This window comes from Dendropsophus ebraccatus, chromosome 11 (assembly GCF_027789765.1).
Source record: "Dendropsophus ebraccatus isolate aDenEbr1 chromosome 11, aDenEbr1.pat, whole genome shotgun sequence".
Lineage (NCBI taxonomy): Eukaryota > Metazoa > Chordata > Amphibia > Anura > Hylidae > Dendropsophus > Dendropsophus ebraccatus.
Genome location: NC_091464.1, coordinates 97,304,167 through 97,322,102, shown reverse-complemented (window position 1 = coordinate 97,322,102; position 17,936 = coordinate 97,304,167). Strand labels below are relative to the sequence as shown.

Below are 17,936 nucleotides of genomic sequence, written 5' to 3'. Positions count from 1 at the left end.
CTGTTTTACCCCTTTCTAAACCCTGCTCTCTAATCCCTGCTATTGCCCCCTCTCTCTAATCCCTGCTTTTGCCCAGTTTCTAATCCCTGCTATTGCCCCTCTCTTTAATCCCTTGTTTTACCCCCTCTCTCTAATCCCTTGTTTTACCCCCTCTCTCTAATCCCTTGTTTTACCCCCTCTCTCTAATCCCTTGTTTTACCCCCTCTCTCTAATCCCTTGTTTTACCCCGTCTCTCTAATCCCTGCTATTGCCCCTTTGGCAGGCACCCCTTGCCCTGCATAGTCTGCAGAGTTTGATGCCGGAGGGGTCACCTGGTAACCTGGACCTGTTGGACTGGAATGTGGTTGTCACTGGTTGGGGAAGAGTCTGATGACAGGTGGGTGATGGCCCGGGTTTCTATGACGACATCAACACCTGGGCTGCTCCCTCCCAGCAGGTAACAGGGTGTGCCCCCAGCAGGTAGATTGGGATTATAGAAGTGATGATGAGCGCTGGATGTGAGGGATGGAAGAGGGCGATGCGGGTGTCACGTTACCTGCCGCACTCACAGTAACATTATACCTCACCAGGCGCAGATCAGCCAGACACAAGATCAAGTACAGAGGATCAGGAGCCGGTGCTCTGTGACTGACAGCAACAAGGTATCTGCATGACTGACAGCAACAAGGGATCTGTGTGACTGACCGCAACAATGTATCTGTGTGACTGACCGCAACAAGGTATCTGCATGACTGACAGCAACAAGGTATCTGCATGACTGACAGCAACAAGGGATCTGTGTGACTGACCGCAACAAGGTATCTGTGTGACTGGCCGCAACAATGTATCTGCATGACTGACAGCAACAAGGTATCTGCATGACTGACAGCAACAAGGGATCTGTGTGACTGACCGCAACAATGTATCTGTGTGACTGGCCGCAACAATGTATCTGTGTGACTGGCCGCAACAAGGTATCTGCATGACTGACAGCAACAAGGTATCTGCATGACTGACAGCAACAAGGGATCTGTGTGACTGACAGCAACAAGGTATCTGTGTGACTGACAGCAACAATGTATCTGCGTGACTGACTGCAACAAGGTATCTGCGTGACTGACTGCCACAAGGTAGCTGCGTGACTGACCGCAACAAGGTATCTGCATGACTGACCGCAACAAGGTATCTGTATAACTGACCGCAACAAGGTATCTGCATGACTGACAGCAACAAGGTTTCTGCATGACTGACAGCAACAAGGGATCTGTGTGACTGACAGCAACAAGGTATCTGTGTGACTGACAGCAACAATGTATCTGCGTGACTGACTGCAACAAGGTATCTGTATGACTGTCCGCAACAATGTATCTGTGTGACTGAACGGAACAGTATATCTGTATGACTGACTGCAACAATGTAGCTATGTGATTGTCCGAAACACTGTATCTATATGACTCACCGCAACAATGTATAAGGTGTATATATAGATACATTGTTTCAGTCATAGAGACACTTGGTTGCAGTCATGCAGGATACATTGTTACAGACTGCTGCGGTCAGTCATATACATACCATGTTACAGTCACACAGATACATTTTTACAATGTATCTTTACAATATCTGTGTAACTCAAGCCAACCATGCATCTGTGGGATTGTAATATTGGGGGAAATTTATTAAGGGTTTTGCGCCTATATTTAGGTGAATCATTGGATTTTTAACCCATTTTTGGTCTAAGTTCTATTTATGAACCAGGATTCGATTGGATGCATTTTTTTTTTTTTAATTTGCTGTATTCACCCAAAAGTTCCCATAATCTGAGATTAGTGCCCAATTTATCATTTGAGACTTTTTTAAAACAAAGTTGCACAAACAGGTGCGGGCCGAGGTCTGGTCGGTACAGGTGCGGGCCGATGTCTGGTCGGTACAGGTGCGGGCCGATGTCTGGTCGGTACAGGTGCGGGCCGATGTCTGGTCGGTACAGGTGCGGGCCGATGTCTGGTCGGTACAGGTGCGGGCCGAGGTCTGGTCGGTACAGGTGCGGGCCGAGGTCTGGTCGGTACAGGTGCGGGCCGATGTCTGGTCGGTACAGGTGCGGGCCGATGTCTGGTCGGTACAGGTGCGGGCCGATGTCTGGTCGGTACAGGTGCGGGCCGATGTCTGGTCGGTACAGGTGCGGGCCGAGGTCTGGTCGGTACAGGTGCGGGCCGAGGTCTGGTCCGTACAGGTTCGGGCCGAGGTCTGGTCCGTACAGGTGCGGGCCGAGGTCTGGTCGGTACAGGTGCGGGCCGATGTCTGGTCGGTACAGGTGCGGGCCGATGTCTGGTCGGTACAGGTGCGGGCCGAGGTCTGGTCGGTACAGGTGCGGGCCGAGGTCTGGTCCGTACAGGTGCGGGCCGAGGTCTGGTCCGTACAGGTTCTGGCCGAGGTCTGGTCCGTACAGGTGCGGGCCGACGTCTGGTCCGTACAGGTGCGTGCCGAGGTCTGGTCGGTACAGGTGCGGGCCGAGGTCTGGTCGGTACAGGTGCGGGCCGAGGTCTGGTCGGTACAGGTGCGGGCCGAGGTCTGGTCCGTACAGGTGCGGGCCGAGGTCTGGTCCGTACAGGTTCTGGCCGAGGTCTGGTCCGTACAGGTGCGGGCCGACGTCTGGTCCGTACAGGTGCGTGCCGAGGTCTGGTCGGTACAGGTGCGGGCCGAGGTCTGGTCGGTACAGGTGCGGGCCGAGGTCTGGTCGGTCCAGGTGCGGGCCGAGGTCTGGTCGGTACAGGTGCGGGCCGAGGTCTGGTCGGTACAGGTGCGGGCCGAGGTCTGGTCGGTACAGGTGCGGGCCGAGGTCTGGTCGGTACAGGTGCGGGCCGAGGTCTGGTCGGTACAGCTGCGGGCCGAGGTCTGGTCGGTACAGCTGCGGGCCGAGGTCTGGTCGGTACAGGTGCGGGCCGAGGTCTGGTCGGTACAGGTGCGGGCCGAGGTCTGGTCGGTACAGGTGCGGGCCGAGGTCTGGTCCGTACAGGTGCGGGCCGAGGTCTGGTCCGTACAGGTGCGGGCCGAGGTCTGGTCAATACAGATGCGGGCCGAGGTCTGGTCAGTACAGATGCGGGCTTACGTCTGGCCAGTACCCGGGGAAAAGGATTGCATGTATGGATTTTCTGCACCTTTTTCCTTAGATACAATCACTATGTAGCTGTGTAACTGACTGTAACAATGTATCTGTGTGACTGACTGTTACAATGTATCTGTGTGACTGTAACAATGTATCTGTGTGACTGACTGTTACAATATATCTGTGTGACTATAACAATGTATTTGTGTGACTGATGGTAACAATGTATCTGTGTGACTGTAACAATGTATCTGTGTGACTGACTGTTACAATGTATCTGTGTGACTATAACAATGTATTTGTGTGACTGATGGTAACAATGTATCTGTGTGACTGTAACAATGTATCTGTGTGACTATAACAATGTAGCTGTGTGACTGACTATAGCAATGTATCTGTGTGACTGACTATAGCAATGTATCTGTGTGACTGACTATAGCAATGTAACTATGACTGACTATAGCAATGTAGCTGTGTGACTGACTATAGCAATGTAGCTGTGTGACTGACTATAGCAATGTAGCTGTGTGACTGACTATAGCAATGTAGCTGTGTGACTGACTATAGCAATGTAGCTGTGTGACTGACTATAGCAATGTAGCTGTGTGACTGACTATAGCAATGTAACTATGACTGACTATAGCAATGTAGCTGTGTGACTGACTATAGCAATGTAACTATGACTGACTATAGCAATGTAACTATGACTGACTATAGCAATGTAGCTGTGTGACTGACTATAGCAATGTAACTATGACTGACTATAGCAATGTAACTATGACTGACTATAGCAATGTAGCTGTGTTCATGGACCAAAATCAGGGCTCTTGTAAGACATAAGCTAATATTTCCATCCCAGTACCTGTCTGATCACAGGATCAGCGCTCACTATTCATTAGGTATATCTGATCACAGGTTCGGTTCCCTCTAGCTCTCATTATTGATTAGTCAGGTCTGATCACATGTTCGGCTCTCCTCTGGCTCTCACTATTGATTAGTCAGGTCTGGTCACAGGTTCGGCTCTCCTCTAGCTCTCATTATTGATTAGTCAGGTCTGATCACAGGTTCGGCTCTCCTCTGACTATCACTATTGATTAGTCAGGTCTGATCACATGTTCGGCTCTCCTCTGACTCTCACTATTTATTAGTCAGGTCTGATCACAGGTTCGGCTCTCCTCTAGCTCTCACTATTCATTAGGTATATCTGATCACAGGTTCGGTTCCCTCTAGCTCTCATTATTGATTAGTCAGGTCTGATCACAGGTTCGGCTCTCCTTTAGCTCTCATTATTGATTAGTCAGGTCTGATCACAGGTTCGGCTCTCCTTTAGCTCTCACTATTGATTAGTCAGGTCTGATCACAGGTTCGGCTCTCCTCTAGCTCTCACTATTGATTAGTCAGGTCTGATCACAGGTTCGGCTCTCCTCTAGCTCTCACTATTGATTAGTCAGGTCTGATCACAGGTTCGGCTCTCCTCTAGCTCTCACTATTGATTAGTCAGTCCTGATCACAGGTTCGGCTCTCCTCTAGCTCTCACTATTGATTAGTCAGTCCTGATCACAGGTTCGGCTCTCCTCTAGCTCTCACTATTGATTAGTCAGGTCTGATCACATGTTCGGCTCTCTTCTAGCTCTCACTATTGATTAGTCAGGTCTGATCACATGTTCGGCTCTCCTCTAGCTCTCACTATTGATTAGTCAGGTCTGATCACAGGTTCGGCTCTCCTCTAGCTCTCACTATTGATTAGTCAGGTCTGATCACAGGCTCGGCTCTTCTCTAGCTCTCACTATTGATTAGTCAGGTCTGATCACAGGCTCGGCTCTCCTCTAGCTCTGACTATTGATTAGTCAGGTCTGATCACAGGCTCGGCTCTCCTCTAGCTCTCACTATTGATTAGTCAGGTCTGATCACAGGCTCGGCTCTCCTCTAGCTCTGACTATTGATTAGTCAGGTCTGATCACAGGCTCGGCTCTCCTCTAGCTCTATTGATTAGTTATGTCTGATCTCTGCTGGTAAAATATTTGTGGCATTCTTCCTTGAAGTGAATTTAGTAGAAACCCGCATAAGATGTGGGCGAGTCCCAGCAGCACAGGCACCAACCACAGACAGCAGCACAAGCAGGACAACATTGCAGGGGGCTGATGGTGTGTTACACTGTGTCAGTGCAGGTAACTCGGATCTGGATGTTATCCAGAGAGGGTTTAACCCTTTCAATGCCTACTAGAGCTCTACCCATAATCCTCAGTACAGAACTCCATGATCTAGAGTTACCACAGGCACATGTGGAGAGCGGCATCTCCTGAAAAATGTACAAAGCCCATGTATCATATATCCTCCAAACCCTTATATACTGGGTATAAAGTAACAGCTACATCCCAGTATCCTTAACTACCCAGAGAGGGACTTACAGCATACCTCCCAAGTGTCCCTCTTTTGGAGGGACAGTCCCTCCATTTGACCCTTGTCCCTCTGTCCCTCTTTACCCCTTACATGTCCCTCTTTTAGACCTAGGAATTAGATTGGCATTAATAAACTTTCTATGTTCTAGAAAGCATCTGGTTTCTTCCTGTATAATAGACCCAAACCTGCAGATTATTCTATAACATTGTTATATCCAGATGAGTCATGTGACATTACGGCCCGTCACACATCATATCACACATGCAGTATATATGGCCTTATACACACAAATCACACATGCAGTATATATGCCTCATACACACATCATATCACACATGCAGTATATATGGATTCATACACACATATCACACATGCAGTATATATGGATTCATACACACATATCACGCATGCAGTATATATGCCCCATACACACATCATATCACACATGCAGTATATATGGCCTCATACACACATCATATCACACATGCAGTATATATGGCCTCATACACACATCATATCACACATGCAGTATATATGGCCCCATACACACATCATATCACACATGCAGTATATATGGCCTCATACACACATCATATCACACATGCAGTATATATGGCCCCATACACACATCATATCACACATGCAGTATATATGCTCCATACACACATCATATCACACATGCAGTATATATGCTCCATACACACATCATATCACACATGCAGTATATATGCCCCATACACACATCATATCACACATGCAGTATATATGGCCCCATACACACATCATATCACACATTCAGTATATGTGCCCCATACACACATCATATCACACATGCAGTATATATGCTCCATACACACATCATATCACGCATGCAGTATATATGCCCCATACACACATCATATCACACATGCAGTATATATGGCCTCATACACACATCATATCACACATGCAGTATATATGCTCCATACACACATCATATCACACATGCAGTATATATGCCCCATACACACATCATATTACACATGCAGTATATATGGCCTTATACACACATCATATCACACATGCAGTATATATGCTCCATACACACATCATATCACACATGCAGTATATATGCCCCATACACACATCATATCACACATGCAGTATATATGGCCCCATACACACATCATATCACACATGCAGTATATATGCTCCATACACACATCATATCACGCATGCAGTATATATGCCCCATACACACATCATATCACACATGCAGTATATATGGCCTCATACACACATCATATCACACATGCAGTATATATGCTCCATACACACATCATATCACACATGCAGTATATATGCCCCATACACACATCATATTACACATGCAGTATATATGGCCTTATACACACATCATATCACACATGCAGTATATATGCTCCATACACACATCATATCACACATGCAGTATAAATGCCCCATACACACATCATATCACACATGCAGTATATATGGCCTCATACACACATCATATCACACATGCAGTATATATGCCCCATACACACATCATATCACACATGCAGTATATATGGCCTCATACACACATCATATCACACATGCAGTATATGTGCCCCATACACACATCATATCACACATGCAGTATATATGCTCCATACACACATCATATCACACATGCAGTATATATGCCCCATACACACATCATATCACAAATGCAGTATATATGCCCCATACACACATCATATCACACATGCAGTATATATGGCCTTATACACACACATATTACACATGCAGTATATATGCCCCATACACACATCATATCACACATGCAGTATATATGGCCTTATAAACACATCATATCACACATGCAGTATATATGGCCTTATACACACACATATCACACATGCAGTATATATGGCCTTATACACACATCATATCACACATGCAGTATATATGGCCCCATACACACATCATATCACACATGCAGTATATACGGCCCCATACAAACCTCATATCACACATGCAGTATATACGGCCCCATACAAACCTCATATCACACATGCAGTATATATGGCCTCATACACACATGATATCACACATGCAGTATATATGGCCTCATACACACATGATATCACACATGCAGTATATATGGCCCCATACACACATCATATCACACATGCAGTATATATGGCCCCATACACACATCATATCACACATGCAGTATATATGGCCTCATACACACAAATCACACATGCAGTATATATGCCCCATACACACATCATATCACACATGCAGTATATATGGCCTTATACACACATCATATCACACATGCAGTATATATGGCCCCATACACACATCATATCACACATGCAGTATATATGGCCCCATACACACGCATATCACACATGCAGTATATATGCCCCATACACACATCATATCACAAATGCAATATATATGGGCTTATACACATATTATATCACACATGCAGTATATACGGCCCCATACAAACCTCATATCACACATGCAGTATATATGGCCTCATACACACATGATATCACACATGCAGTATATATGGCCCCATCCACACATCATATCACACATGCAGTATATATGGCCCCATACACACATCATATCACACATGCAGTATATATGGCTTTATACACACACATCATATCACACATGCAGTATAAATGGCCTCATACACACATATCACACATGCAGTATATATGGCCTCATACACACATATCACACATGCAGTATATATGGCCTCATACACACATATCACACATGCAGTATATATGGCCTTATACACACATCATATCACACATGCAGTATATATGGCCTTATACACACATCATATCACACATGCAGTATATATGCCCCATACACACATCATATCACACATGCAGTATATATGGCCTTATACACTCATCATATCACACATACAGTATATATGGCCTTATACACACATCATATCACACATGCAGTATATATGCCCCATACACACATCATATCACACATGCAGTATATATGGCCCATACACTCATCATATCACACATACAGTATATATGGCCTTATACACACATCATATCACACATGCAGTATATATGGCCTTATACACACATCATATCACACATGCAGTCAGGGGCGGTCTTGGCATTTCTGGGGCCCCAAGCGAAGTTATGTCTGGGCCCCCCCCCCCTCGACATGCGCTCCACAACAATAGACCGCTGTGTGCTGCCCCCAGTAGTATATACCCCTTGCGCGCTACCGCCAGTAGTATATACCCCTTGTGTGCTGCCCCCAGTAGTATATACCCCTTGTGTCCTGCCCCCAGTATTATATACCCCTTGTGTGCTTCCCCCAGTGGTATATAGACCCCTGTGTTCCCCCAGTTATATATAGCCCCCATGTGCTCCCCCAGAAGTATATAGACCTCCTGTGTGCTCCCCCACTAGTATATAGCCCCCCTGTGTGCTCCCTCAGTGGTATTTAGCCCCCCTGTGTGCTCCCCCACTTGTATATAGACCTCTTGTGTGCTCTCCCACTTGGATATAGACCCCTGTGGGCTCCTCCAGTAGTATATAATCCCCCTGTGTGGTTCCCCCAGTAGTATATAGACCCCCTGTGCGCCTCACCAGTATTATATAGACTCCTGTGTGCTCTCCCAGTAGTATATAGACTCCTGTGTGCTCCTCCAGCAGTATATAGACCCCTTGTGGGCTGCCCCCAGTAGTATATAGACCCCTGTGTGCTCCCCCAGTTATATATAGACCCCCTGTGTGCTGCCCCCAGCAGTATATAGACCCCCTGTGTGCCTCGCCAGTAGTATATAGACCCCCTGTATATTCCCCCAGTAGTATATAGACCCCCTATGTGCCCCACCAGTAGTATATAGACCCCTGTGTGCTCCCCCAGTAGTATATAGACTCCCTGTTCTCCCCCAGTAGTATATAGCCCCCCTGTGCTCCCCCACTTGAATATAGCCCTTCTGTGTGCTCCCCCAGTTGTATATAGAGCCCATTCTGCTGCCCCAAGTAGTATATAGACCCCCTGTGTGCTGCCCCCAGTAGTATATTGAGCCCTCTGTGAAGCCCCAGTAGTTTATAGCCACCCTGTATGCTCCCCCAGTTATATATAGCCCCCCTTTGTGCTCCCCCTGTTATATAGCCCCCCTGTGTGCTCCCCCATTTATATAGACCCCCCCCCTGTGTGCTCCCCCATTTATATATTCCCCCGCTGTGCTCTCCCCCAGTTACACAGGCCCCTGTGTGCTCCCCCTCCCATATAGTATATAACACAATAAAACAAACAATTATACTCACCTGGGTCCTCTTCTCTTCATTCTTGTGGCCGCAGGAAGGGTTTTCCCTGCGATCACAAGAGACCGCACTCCCCTTGTTCTGGCGCTGATGCTCCAGTGATGTCACTGGAGCGCCGGCACCACAAGGACAAAGTGGCCACTTGTGACCACAGGGTAAACACTTTCTGTGGTCACAAGAGTGACTGACAGGAAGGGAGCCAATGGCTCCCGCCCTGTAAGTGCTGCTGCTGCATGTAACTATGAGCGCTCATTACGAGTGCTCATAGTTACTGTTCAGATCGCAGCAGCGAGCGGGGCAGCGGCCCTGTCCAGCGGTCTTGAGCACAAGAGCAGGACGTGGGGGCCCCCCTGGATGTTGGGGGCCCCAAGCGATCGCTTGGTGTGCTTGGTGCCAAAGACCGCTACTACATGCAGTATATATGGCCCCATACACACATCATATCACACATGCAGTATATATGGCCTTATACACACGCATATCACACATGCAGTATATATGGCCTTATGCACACATCTGTAGGTGTTACGGATCCATTCTGGTGGCATAATCTAGGACAATACATGATTAAGCCATTGCATGTCTGTGTCACCTATATGACAGGGGGTCCCTGCAAATGGCAACAGTTATTGAAATACATGTGTAATCCTTTAGGAATGCTCCGCTGATCTTCCTGAGCTCAGTGATTGCTGCATTTTGGTGGTGGTGGGGAAATCGGTGTATACGTCCGGTAATGTTCTGGGGAAATCGGTGTATACGGCCGGTAATGTTCTGGGGGATCGGTGTATACGGCCTGTAATGTTCTGGGGGATCGGTGTATATAGCCGGTAATGTTCTGGGGGATCGGTGTATATAGCCGGTAATGTTATGGGGGATCGGTGTATACGTCTGTGCTCGGTCTGGTGCTGTAGACTGCAGGTCTGGTCGGGTGACATTACTGGTTGCTCGGGGTGCAGTGTTGTGCTGGGGGCGGGGCTCTTATTACCCTGGATGGGGCAGTTTTCCCTGCAGCTATGAGTGACGGCTGGTAATGTGATCCTCCCGCCGGCTGCAGGAACCAGTGTTGTGGCTTCTGGATTTCCCTCATCTGTTACTGGGACAACATGGAGCGAGGAGCAACGGCTGCGATCAGAGGGGCCCGGACCCCATAGCCCTGTGATGTGTCCCCCCTAGACCCCATAGCCCTGTGATGTGTCCCCCCTAGACCCCATAGCCCTGTGATGTGTCCCCCAGACCCTATAGCCCTGTGATGTGTCCCCCAGACCCTATAGCCCTGTGATATGTGCCCCCCCGTCCCTATAGCCCTGTGATGTGTGTCCCCCGGACCCTATAGCCCTGTGATGTGTGTCCCCCGGACCCTATAGCCCTGTGATATGTGTCCCCCGGACCCTATAGCCCTGTGATGTGTCCCCCAGACCCTATAGCCCTGTGATATGTGTCCCCCAGACCCTATAGCCCTGTGATGTGTCCCCCGGACCCTATAGCCCTGTGATGTGTCCCCTGGACCCCATAGCCCTGTGATATGTGTCCCCCAGACCCTATAGCCCTGTGATGTGTCCCCCCCGGACCCCATAGCCCTGTGATATGTGTCCCCCGGACCCCATAGCCCTGTGATGTGTCCCCCGGACCCTATAGCCCTGTGATATGTGTCCCCCAGACCCTATAGCCCTGTGATGTGTGTCCCCCGGACCCTATAGCCCTGTGATGTGTGTCCCCCGGACCCTATAGCCCTGTGATATGTGTCTCCCAGACCCTATAGCCCTGTGATATGTGTCCCCCGGACCCTATAGCCCTGTGATGTGTCCCCTGGACCCTATAGCCCTGTGATGTGTCCCCTGGACCCTATAGCCCTGTGATGTGTGTCCCCCGGACCCTATAGCCCTGTGATGTGTCCCCCAGACCCTATAGCCCTGTGATGTGTGTACCCCGGACCCTATAGCCCTGTGATGTGTCCCCCAGACCCTATAGCCCTGTGATGTGTCCCCCGGACCCTATAGCTCTGTGATATGTGTCCCCCAGACCCCTATAGCCCTGTGATGTGTGTCTCCCAGACCCTATAGCCCTGTGATATGTGTCCCCCAGACCCCATAGCCCTGTGATGTGTGTCTCCCAGACCCTATAGCCCTGTGATATGTGTCCCCCGGACCCTATAGCCCTGTGATGTGTGTCCCCCGGACCCTATAGCCCTGTGATATGTGTCTCCCAGACCCTATAGCCCTGTGATATGTGTCCCCCGGACCCTATAGCCCTGTGATGTGTCCCCTGGACCCTATAGCCCTGTGATGTGTCCCCTGGACCCTATAGCCCTGTGATGTGTGTCCCCCGGACCCTATAGCCCTGTGATGTGTCCCCCAGACCCTATAGCCCTGTGATGTGTGTACCCCGGACCCTATAGCCCTGTGATGTGTCTCCCGGACCCTATAGCCCTGTGATATGTGTCCCCCGGACCCTATAGCCCTGTGATATGTGTCCCCCAGACCCTATAGCTCTGTGATATGTGTCCCCCAGACCCCTATAGCCCTGTGATATGTGTCTCCCAGACCCTATAGCCCTGTGATATGTGTCCCCCCCAGACCCTATAGCCCTGTGATGTGTCTCCCGGACCCTATAGCCCTGTGATATGTGTCCCCCGGACCCTATAGCCCTGTGATGTGTGTCCCCCGGACCCTATAGCCCTGTGATGTGTGTCCCCCGGACCCTATAGCCCTGTGATGTGTCCCCCAGACCCTATAGCCCTGTGATGTGTCTCCCGGACCCTATAGCTCTGTGATGTGCCCCCCCCCGGACCCTATAGCCCTGTGATGTGTCCCCCGGACCCCATAGCCCTGTGATATGTGCCCCCCGGACCCCATAGCCCTGTGATGAGGGTCATTGTAGGTAAGTGGACAGGGGTCACATGTGTTCTGACCGCTTTGCAGGGACCCATAATTGTCTTGTGTAATCTGTATATGTCGGGGTGACACGTATGCGCCGGGGGTGTGTGAAACGTATGCGCCAGGGGGGTGTGACATGTATGTGCCGGGGTGTGTGTGACATGTATGTGCCGGGGTGTGTGTGACATGTATGTGCCGGGGGTGTGTGTGACACGTATGTGCCGGGGGTGTGTGTGACACGTATGTGCCGGGGGTGTGTGTGACACGTATGTGCCGGGGGTGTGTGTGACACGTATGTGCCGGGGGTGTGTGTGACACGTATGTGCCGGGGGTGTGTGTGACACGTATGTGTCGGGGGTGTGTGTGACATGTATGTGGCCGGGGGTGTGTGTGACACGTATGTGCCGGGGTGTGTGTGACACGTATGTGCCGGGGTGTGTGTGTGACACGTATGTGCCGGGGTGTGTGTGTGACACGTATGTGCCGGAAGGGGGGGGTGTGATATGTATGTGCCGGGGTGTGTGTGACACGAATGTGCCGGGGTGTGTGTGACATGAATGTGCCGGGGTGTGTGTGACACGAATGTGCCGGGGTGTGTGTGACACGAATGTGCCGGGGTGTGTGTGACACGTATGTGCCGGGGGGGGGGTGACATATATGTGCCGGGGGTGTGTGTGACACGTATGTGCTGGGGTGTGTGTGACACGTATGTGCCGGGGGGGGGTGTGACATGTATGTGCCGGGGTGTGTGTGACACGTATGTGCCGGGGTGTGTGTGACACGTATGTGCCGGGGTGTGTGTGACACGTATGTGCCGGGGGTGTGTGTGACACGTATGTGCCGGGGGTGTGTGTGACACGTATGTGCCGGGGGGGTGTGTGACACGTATGTGCCGGGGTGTGTGTGACACGTATGTGCTGGGGTGTGTGTGACACGTATGTGCCGGGGTGTATGTGACACGTATGTGCCGGGGTGTGTGTGACACGTATGTGCCGGGGTGTGTGTGACACGTATGTGCCGGGGGGTGACACGTATGTGCCGGGGTGTGTGTGACACGTATGTGCCGGGGTGTGTGTGACACGTATGTGCCGGGGTGTGTGTGACATGTATGTGCCGGGGGTGTGTGTGACATGTATGTGCCGGGGGTGTGTGTGACACGTATGTGCCGGGGGGGTGTGTGACACGTATGTGTCAGGGTGTGTGTGACACGTATGTGCCGGAGTGTGTGTGACACGTATATGCCGGGGGGGGTGTGTGACACGTATGTGCCGGAGGGGGTGTGACACGTATGTGTCCGGGGGTGTGTGTGACACGTATGTGCCGGAGGGGGTGACATGTATGTGCCGGGGTGTGTGTGACACGTATGTACCGGAGGGGGTGACATGTATGTGCCGGGGGTGTGTGTGACACGTATGTGCCGGAGGGGGTGACATGTATGTGCCGGGGGTGTGTGTGACAGGTATGTGCCGGGGTGTGTGTGACACATATGTACCGGAGGGGGTGACATGTATGTGCCGGGGGTGTGTGTGACAGGTATGTGCCGGGGTGTGTGTGACACATATGTACCGGAGGGGGTGACATGTATGTGCCGGGGGTGTGTGTGACACGTATGTGCCGGGGTGTGTGTGACACATATGTACCGGAGGGGGTGACATGTATGTGCCGGGGGGGTGTGTGACACGTATGTGCCGGAGGGGGTGACATGTATGTGCCGGGGGTGTGTGTGACAGGTATGTGCCGGGGTGTGTGTGACACGTATGTGCCGGGGGTGTGTGTGACACGTATGTGCCGGGGTGTGTGTGACACGTATGTGCCGGGGTGTGTGTGACACGTATGTGCCGGGGTGTGTGACACGTATGTGCCGGGGTGTGTGTGACACGTATGTGCCGGGGTGTGTGTGACATGTATGTGCCGGGGTGTGTGTGACACGTATGTGCCGGGGTGTGTGACACGTATGTGCCGGGGTGTGTGTGACACGTATGTGCCGGGGTGTGTGTGACACGTATGTGCCGGGGGGGTGACACGTATGTGCCGGGGTGTGTGTGACACGTATGTGCCGGGGTGTGTGTGACACGTATGTGCCGGGGTGTGTGTGACACGTATGTGCCGGGGTGTGTGTGACACGTATGTGCCGGGGTGTGTGTGACATGTATGTGCCAGGGTGTGTGTGACATGTATGTGCCGGGGGGGTGTGACACCTATGTGCGGTTACATGCAGCGATGTGTTCCCGTTTTCTCCATCTCTGTGACCTGCAGGTGGCGCTCCCCTCAGACCCCCGGCACACTCGGTAGATGGTGACAGCTTCATAAATGTCGCCCCCCAGTGAGCAGGTTATATAATGCAGGAGCAGTGCCCTGACATGTGAGCCGGGGATTATATCACCCCCTCCCCCCCCCCCCGCTGCCCCAACTCTCACACTCCATCCTAGTATCAGTGCAGCAGAGGATGAGCGCTGCTGTGGAGGGAAGACAGCTACACAGGTGGAGGAGCAGCTGAGAACCAGGGGTCTGCACCCCACAACCAGAGCGGGGCCACATGTATGTTACCCCTGAGGAGCAGCAGGTACCGCTAACCATGGCTCCCCACATACACCCCATCAGCAGCAGCCGCTACTACTACTACTCTCTGTGCTGCTGAGGTAATGGTGCCATCCTGGGGGTGGGTTCTGTTTGCACTCTATGGCGGTGGTATTTGTGCAACTGTTTGGGTAGTGACGGGCACTGGTGTGTGTGTGTGTGTGTGTGTGTGTGTGTGTGTACAGCTGGGGAGCACTACATAGCACTACACTGTGTGCACAGTATCAGGTAGTATCATACAGGCACTGTATGTCAGTATCATGTAAGCGCTGTATGGCAGTATGATGTGAGCGCTGTATGGCAGTATGATGTGAGCGCTGTATGGCAGTATAATGTGAGCGCTGTATGGCAGTATGATGTGAGCACTGTATGTCAGTATCATATGAGCGCTGTATGGCAGTATGATGTAGGAAATGAATTGGCAGTATGATGTGAGCGCTATATGGCAGTATGATGTGTGCACTGTATGGCAGTATGATGTAGGGAATGTATGGCAGTATGATGTGAGCACTGTATGTCAGTATCATATGAGCACTGTATGGCAGTATGATGTGAGCACTATATGGCAGTATGATGTAGGAAATGAATTGGCAGTATGATGTGAGCGCTGTATTGGCAGTATGATGTGAGCGCTGTATGGCAGTATGATGTGAGCGCTGTATTGGCAGTATGATGTGAACACTGTATGGCAGTATGATGTAGGGAATGCATGGCAGTATGATGTGATCACTGTATGTCAGTATGATGTGAGCGCTGTATGGCAGTATGATGTGAGCGCTGTATGGCAGTATGATGTGATCACTGTATGGCTGTATAATATGAGCACTGTATGGCAGTATGATGTGAGCGCTGTATGGCAGTATGATGTGAGCGCTGTATGGCAGTATAATGTAGAGAATGTATTGGCAGTATGATGTAAGCGCTGTATGGCAGTATGATGTGGGCACTGTATGGCAGTATGATGTGAGCGCTGTATGGCAGTATGATGTGAGCGCTGTATGGCAGTATGATGTGTGCGCTGTATGGCAGTATGATGTGAGCGCTGTATGGCAGTATGATGTGAGCGCTGTATGGCAGTATGATGTAGGGAATGTATGGCAGTATGATGTAGGGAATGTATGGCAGTATGATGTAGGGAATGTATGGCAGTATGATGTAGGGAATGTATGGCAGTATGATGTAGGGAATGTATTGGCAGACTGTGAAGAGATATGCTGGGGGTCTCAGCGGGTCACTGTAGTGTTGGAGGCTGTCACATGGAGTGGGCACTGCTGCTATGTTTAGGGTCGCCATGGACTCTTTCCTCCTATGATTAAATCTAGCAGTGGGGTGGACGGGGGCAGGGGTGGGGTTTTTAATTATGCTGGGATCAAAAGGAGTGAATATTTCCCTGGAGCTGGTGATAACCTGTTACTATGATGGTGTAAAGTGACTGCCGAGAGCTTCAACACCACACACAGCGATGAGGTAGAAGACCAAGGGGATCAGGATCTCTGTGTATGTATAAGTAGTGAGTGTGCAAATGTGCATGTGTACGTAGTGAATGTGCATATGTGTATGTATGGAGCAGATATATGTATATGTAGTGAGTGTGCATATGTGTATGTGTAAGTAGTGAATGTGCATATGTGCATGTGTAAGTAGTGAATGTGCATTTGTGTATGTATAAGTAGTGAGTGTGCATATGTGTATGTAGGGAGAAGATGTAAGTATAAGTAGTGAGTGTGCATATGTGTATGTTTAAGTAGTGAGTGTGCATATGTGTATGTAGTGAGCAGATGTATGTATAAGTAGTGAGTGTGCATATGTGTATGTATAAGTAGTGAGTGTGCATATGTGTATGTATAAGTAGTGAGTGTGCATATGTGTATGTATAAGTAGTGAGTGTGCATATGTGTATGTTTAAGTAGTGAGTGTGCATATGTGTATGTAGTGAGCAGATGTATGTATAAGTAGTGAGTGTGCATATGTGTATGTATGGAGCAGATGTATGTATATGTAGAGTGTGCATATGTGTATGTATAAGTAGTGAGTGTGCATATGTGTATGTATAAGTAGTGAGTGTGCATATGTGTATGTTTAAGTAGTGAGTGTGCATATGTGTATGTAGTGAGCAGATGTATGTATAAGTAGTGAGTGTGCATATGTGTATGTATGGAGCAGATGTATGTATATGTAGAGTGTGCATATGTGTATGTATAAGTAGTGAGTGTGCATATGTGTTTGTATAAGTAGTGAGTGTGCATATGTGTTGGTATAAGTAGTGAGTGTGCATATGTGTATGTAGGGAGCAGGTGTGTGTATAAGTAGTGAGTGTGCATGTGTATGTATAAGTAGTGAGTGTGCATATGTGTATGTATGGAGCAGATGTATGTATAAGTAGTGAGTGTGCATGTGTATGTATAAGTAGTGAGTGTGCATATGTGTGTAGGGAGCAGGTGTATGTATAAGTAGTGAGTGTGCATATGTGTGTAGGGAGCAGGTGTATGTATAAGTAGTGAGTGTGCATATGTGTATGTATTGAGAAGGTGTATGTATAAGCAGTGAGTGTGCATATGTGTATGTAGGGAGCAGATGTATTGAGTGTATATGTGCATGTGAGTGTATTTGTATATATGTGTATATGAGTGTATATGTATATAGTGTGTGTACTAGGAGTGCATGTGAGTGTATATGTATATAGTG

At 49.5% G+C, this 17,936-nt stretch overlaps 1 protein-coding gene across 2 annotated transcripts in view; it reads left to right on the top strand.

Annotated features, from left to right (window-relative positions):
* The first annotated feature begins 409 nt into the window (after positions 1 to 409).
* The window catches only part of GPR156 (G protein-coupled receptor 156), an 81,344-nt gene continuing 63,817 nt past the window's right edge, over positions 410 to 17,936 (top strand). The window contains exons 1-2 of one of the 2 annotated variants that reach the window (XM_069944766.1): positions 410 to 436; positions 570 to 641. The gene's annotated coding sequence lies outside the window, so the exon portion shown is untranslated. Of the gene's footprint in view, positions 437 to 569; positions 642 to 1,251; positions 1,266 to 17,936 lie in introns of those variants that run through there. The other variant, XM_069944767.1, reaches the window with a different exon arrangement.